The sequence below is a fragment of the Scyliorhinus torazame genome, chromosome 5, assembly GCF_047496885.1.
Source record: "Scyliorhinus torazame isolate Kashiwa2021f chromosome 5, sScyTor2.1, whole genome shotgun sequence".
NCBI lineage: Eukaryota > Metazoa > Chordata > Chondrichthyes > Carcharhiniformes > Scyliorhinidae > Scyliorhinus > Scyliorhinus torazame.
The window spans coordinates 169,512,072-169,518,071 of record NC_092711.1 but is presented as its reverse complement, the minus strand read 5'-3'; the positions used below and the strand labels follow the sequence as shown (position 1 = coordinate 169,518,071).

The window sequence follows — 6,000 nt, the reverse complement described above, 5'->3', positions numbered from 1 at the left end:
GGGGGGGGGGGGGGGGGGCGATGGGGGATTGCTTGGGGGGATGGATGAGCAGGAGATAACGTGAAGGGTGGGGGAAACTGGCACGTGCGGGAGAGAGCCACTGTATAAAGCTATGTAAATATACCATTTTGCCATGTATATTTCTTGCTCAGTGCGATTTCGTGTTATTTTGTTACCCGGGGGGGGGGGGGGGGGGTTGTTGTTTGTAAGGGGCAAAAATTGTGCTGGTAAAAAAGTTTAATTAATATATATATTTTTTTTTTAAATGGTGGAGATGGTGAATGGGGTGCTGATCATGTGCCTACTTTGTCTTGTATAAAACAAACTCTCCGATTTGAATAAGACTGTCTGATAATCAATCACTTTAAAGAATTGATTAAAACCTAATAAATTTAAATAATCCAGTCCATTTGAAAAAAAGATTGTCTTTTCAAAGATATATTGGTACAAATTACATGAGATCTTTGTAGTTGCATTGAATACCTTGACTCCTTACACGGACACCTGGCTGACAAGAGGCATTAATTGGACAAGAGCTGAAATGTTTTTCTGGGAATGAAACTGTTTCTCTTTCACCCGGAATCGACTATGTGAGAGTTAAAGGCAATACCAGGCTAAATTACATTGAATATACAACATAGAAACAGCCCAACCAATCCATGCCAGTGTTTAGACTTCACCTGAGCCTCCTCTCATGCTTTCCCATCTGACTCGATCAGTGTATCCGTCTGTTCATTTCTCCTTCATGTGTTCATCCAGCTTCCCCATAAATATATCTATGTTATTCACCTCCACCAATCCCTGTGGTAGCGAGTTCCACATTCCCACCACTCTGGGGAAGAAATTTCTCTTGAATTCCTGATTAGATTATCTCACATTGATAGCCTCTAGTTTTTCTCTTACCCTTACAAGTGAAAACATTCTCCCTGTGTATCAAAATCTTTCATAATTTACAGCCCTCCATTAGCCCCTAAGCCTTGTGTTTTGATGAGAACAGTGACCCGGCCTATTCATCGTCTCCTGATAGGTTTAACCTCTCACGCTAAAAATCTGAAGACAAAAATGCTTTGTTCGCACTTGAGCTCAGCGCAGTGAGAGCAGAGATGGAGTTACAAGGAGCCTGAGAAAAGCAGATGCACTGAGAATGGGTGGGCTGGTCTGATCTGTGTGAATAAGCTGGTTAATCAGACTGTCCATGATCGGTGACTTTGTGGTCTGGGTAGTGGAGGAGCTCAAGTGTCAATCTTCAATAACCAGATTAATTTGCATTTATACAGCACATTTAATGTAATTAAATTTCCCAAGGTGATTCACAGGGACATTGTAAATCCAGGTTTCACAGATGATTTGTTAAAATTGTCCAAGCTCATGATCATGTGACAGAAAATACTGCTTCTCTCTGACTCTGCCTCCACACACTCCCTCCCTATTGACTGTAACACTAATTCATCCCACTATCCTCCTCCTGCTTTCCCCCCAATTCTCCTCCCCTGAAGGTGCTGACTCTCGGGTTCAATTTCACTCTCACCTATTGCCCTCCCCAATATGTCACCCAGATGTCTGAAGTTAACAAACTGTTTTCTAAGGGGGACGTCAGATTCGAACCCAGTTACATGTACTTTGTGTCCGGAATGGGGTCCCTGCCCTCCACTCCCACTTTCATCCCAGTCCCAGGGGTTTGGAGATTGGGCTCCGGATGGGTACTGGCGACTGAATCTCCCATAGTCCCCCGCGCCGGGGAAACCGCTCTATTCAGTGGGGGGGGGAAGAGGACAGACAGGTGCTGCGCATGTCCAAGGAGAGGAGATGCTGCACATGCGTAGTGACGGTTATTCCAATTGCGGTCAAAAGGGCATCAATGATCACGTGACATCCGTTGCTTATGTTTTCAGTTGGCCAGAAACCAATGGGAAGTTTGGGGGACCGGAAGGACTCTGGTCCTCCAACCAATCAGAGTGCGGGCGTTGTGTTAATGTCGTTCCAGCTTCATTCAGACTGAAAAGTCCTGCTGTGCGCAACATCTGTGAGTAAAACACTTTCTTCCCCCCCCCCCCCCCCCCCTCCCCCTTTCCATTTCTTTTCTCATTCGGACCTTCAATTGGTAACTTGCAGCAACTGAAGGGAAAGGATGTGAATCCAGGGAGGGTGCAGACTCTGGAAAGCTTGGCCCAGGTCTCTCTCTCTCTCTCTCTTAAAAACATTGACATCCTTTGCTCCGTCAGCTCGACACATTTATTTGTCTGGCTAAAAGGATTCATAGAATTTCCAGTGCAGAAGGAGGCCAATTGTCCCATTGAGTCTGCACCGACCCTTGGAAAGACCACCCCATCCCCGAAACCCAGTAACCTCACCTAAACATTTTGCACACTAAGGGCCAATCCACCTAACTTGCACATCTTTGCACTGTAGGAGGAAACCGGAACACCCGGAGGAAACCCACGCAGACACGGGGAGAACGTGCTGACTCTGCACAGACAGGAATCGAACCTGGTACCCTGGAGCTGTGAAGCAACTCGCCTAACCACTGTGCTACCTTGCTGCCCCTGATGGTCTCTTTCCTAGTGTTCACAATTAACGGGCTATTTCCCCAGGAGATGGCTGACATTTAAGGGGACAGTAAATTAATGTTGGATTGAAATATGTGTAGTGTTGTTATATCGTACAGATTAGATATATTATTGGTTCTGTAATAAAGCACATTTATTATTATTTCTAGTTGTGTAATATAGTACTGTAGAGCTACGTTATATATGTCCAGAAGAGAAAATGCTGGAAAATCTCAGCCAGTCTGGCAGCATCTGTAAGGAGAGAAAAGAGCGAATATTTTCCAGTCCAGGTAACCCTTTGTCAAAGGTAAAAAGGATAGAAAGTGGGAGATATTTATACTGTCGGGCGAGGGAAAGACAGATGAGTCAGGACCACAGAAAAAATGGAAAAAGAGTGCTAAAGGGTAGCACAGTGGTTAGCACTGTGGTTTCCCAGCGCCAGGGTCCCAGGTTCAATTCCCGGCTTGGATCACTGTGCGGAGTCTGCACGTTCTCCCCGTGTCTGTGTGGGTTTTCTCCGGGTGCTCCGGTTCCTTCCCAAAATTCCCAAAAGATGTGCTGTTAGGTAATTTGGACATTCTGAATTCTCCCTCTGTGTACCCGAACACATGCCGGAATGTGGCGACTAGGGGCTTTTCACAGTAACTTAATTGCAGTGTTAATGTAATTCTATTTGTGACAATAAAGATTATTAATAAAATAAAGATTGTAATGACAGCCCCAGAGAGAATAAAAGTGTGAAAGACCAAACAGCAGAGAAACTAAAATCAGAGGGTAAGCTGTGACAGATGCAGATGTGGGGGGAGGGGGGCATTGTTGGGAGAGAGGTAAAATGAGAAGAAGGGGTGAAGGGGGAAGCAAAGAGGACAAAAGGTAAAGAAATGGGGGATAAGATAGGGGGAAAGAGTGAGGGGCAAATATTTATATGAAGAAAGACAAGAAAGAAATAAAAGGTAATAGACAGTTCAAATGAAATGGAAAGAAAACAAATGGGTTGAGGTGGGGGTGAAGTTGTTGAATTTGATGTTGAGACCGAAAGGCTGTAGCGTTCCTAACCGGAAGATGATATGCTGTTCCTCCAGTTTGTGTTGAGCGTCACTGGAACATTGCAACAAGCCAAGGGCAGGCATGGGAGCAGGGTCTTGTGTTAAAATGGCGAGCAGGGACAGCACGATGGCACAGTGGTTAATCACTGCTGTCTCACGGCACCGAGATCCCAGGTTCGATCCCAGCTCTGGGTCACTGTCCACGTGGAGTATGCACATTTTCTCCGTGTCTGCTTGGCGTTTGCCCCTACAACCCAAAGATGTGCAGTGTAGGAGGATTGGCACCGTAAAATTGTCCCTTAATTGGAAAAAATGAATTGGGTACTCCAAATTTATATAAATAAATAAAATGGCAAGCAACGGGAAGGTCAGGGTCCTGAATGTGCACAGACCCAAGGTGCTCAGCAAAGCGACCACTATGATCTAGAAGGACAAGAGCAGCAGATACCTGGGAACCCCACAACCTGGAGGTTCCCTTCCAAGTCACTCACCAGACCGACTTGGGAATATATCGCCGTTCCTTCACTGTCGCTGGGGCAACATCCTGGAACTTCCTCCCTAACAGCACAGTGGGTGTGCAAGGAGGCAACTCACCACCACTTTCTGAAGGGCAACTAGGGATGGGCAACAAATACTGGCCTAACCAGCGACGCCCAAATCCCATAAATTCATTTATTTTTAAAAAAAATTCAGAGTACCCAGTTCTTTTTTTCCCAAATAAGTGGCAATTCAGCATGGCCAATTCACCGACCCTGCACATCGTTTTACATTGTGGGGGTGAGACCCATGTAGACACGGGGAGAATGTGCAGACTCCACACGGACAGTGACACGGGGCCGGGATTTTCAATGAATTTAAAGACAATGTAGTGAAGCTTTGGAATTCTCTACCCCAGAGGACTGTGGAGCCTCAGTCGAGAAGTATTTTCAAGACCGAGATTGACATGTTTCTCAATATTGAACATATTGAGGGATATGGGGGATAGTGTTGGAAAATGGTGCTGAGGTAGATCGGCCAATGATCCATTGAATGGTTGAGCAGGTTCGAATGGCCAAATGGCTGACTGCATCTCCTGTTTGTTATGATCTCTTGTGTCCTGGACAGGAAGCAGTGAGCATGGGTCTGTCAATCAGCCTGAATCAGCACCTTCAGGAGAATTGGGAGGGTGAATATTAGGCACAGCAGAGTGAGAATGGAGGGAGAGTGTGTGGGATGGAGATTTACAGCTTTTGGGGAATGAGAGAGGAAAGAATGTTCCAGAGAAACTACAATTGTCTGTTCTGAATTTCTACCCAGTACTGACAGTGATGTCTTTTGTAAACTCCTTTCACAGGATGTTAAAAGGATAGGATTTACAGACTGAAATCTCAAACATTACGTCTAGATCTGACAGTCACTCGATTCATTGGCCATTATCTAGAAGGAGTAATGTTTGCCCAACCTGTTGGCTTCAAAAACATTTAAACATCATTGTGACTGGAAAAGCACCGAGTCACACGCACTGACTGTGGAAAGAGCTTTAACCAGTCATATGGCCTGAAAAAAACATCACACCATTCACAGCGGGGAGAGACCGTACACGTGTTCTGTGTGTGGTCAAAGCTTCAACTGATAGTCCAACCTGGAGAGACTTGAGGAGACCCAAAATATGGAGAAACGGTGGAAATGTGGGGACTGTGGGAAGGGATACAGAGCCCCATCAGAGCTGGAGATTCATCGACGCATTCACACTGGGGAGAGGCCATTCATCTGCTCTCAGTGTGAGAAGGGATTCACTCAGTTATCTCGCCTGAATTTACATCAGCGAATTCACACTGGGGAGAGGCCGTTCACCTGCTCTCAGTGTGGGAAGGGATTCACTCAATTAATCAACCTGCGGATACATCAGCGAGTTCACACTGGGGAGAGGCCGTTCACCTGCTCTCAGTGTGGGAAGGGATTCAGTCAGTTAATCAACCTGCAGATACATCAGCGAGTTCACACTGGGGAGAGGCCATTCACCTGCTCTCAGTGTGGGAAGGGATTCACTCACTTATCCAACCTGCAGAGACACAAGTTTGTTCATGCTGGAGAGAAGCCGTTCACCTGCTCTGTATGTGGGAAGGGATTCACTCAGTTATCCAACCTGCAGACACACCAGAGAGTTCACACTGGGGAGAAGTCGTTCACTTGCTCTCAGTGTGAGAAGGGATTCACTGACTTATCCAACCTGCGGCGACACCAGTTTGTTCACACTGGGGAGAGGCCGTTCACCTGCTCTCAGTGTGGGAAGGGATTCTGTGTTTCCTCGTCCCTGCTGAGACACCAACAAGTTCACAATTGATTACAGTGATGGATTCTGCTGTTATTGTTTCTGCTTCAATTACATCCAGGACTGCATTTCGTTCTCTCTTCTCTTTCTCTCGGAA

The 6,000-nt window shown here is 46.1% G+C and overlaps 1 long non-coding RNA gene across 2 annotated transcripts; it reads left to right on the top strand.

Annotated features, from left to right (window-relative positions):
• Positions 1-242: 242 nt before the first annotated feature.
• On the top strand, positions 243-5,935 carry LOC140420587 (uncharacterized). Of its 2 annotated transcripts, XR_011946460.1 has the most exons (3): positions 243-2,023; positions 2,759-3,111; positions 4,926-5,935. It is a non-coding gene; the product is annotated as an uncharacterized lncRNA (long non-coding RNA). The 2 variants fall into 2 exon arrangements; XR_011946461.1 differs by lacking the exons at positions 2,759-3,111; positions 4,926-5,935 and adding an exon at positions 2,410-2,709.
• Positions 5,936-6,000: the final 65 nt, after the last annotated feature.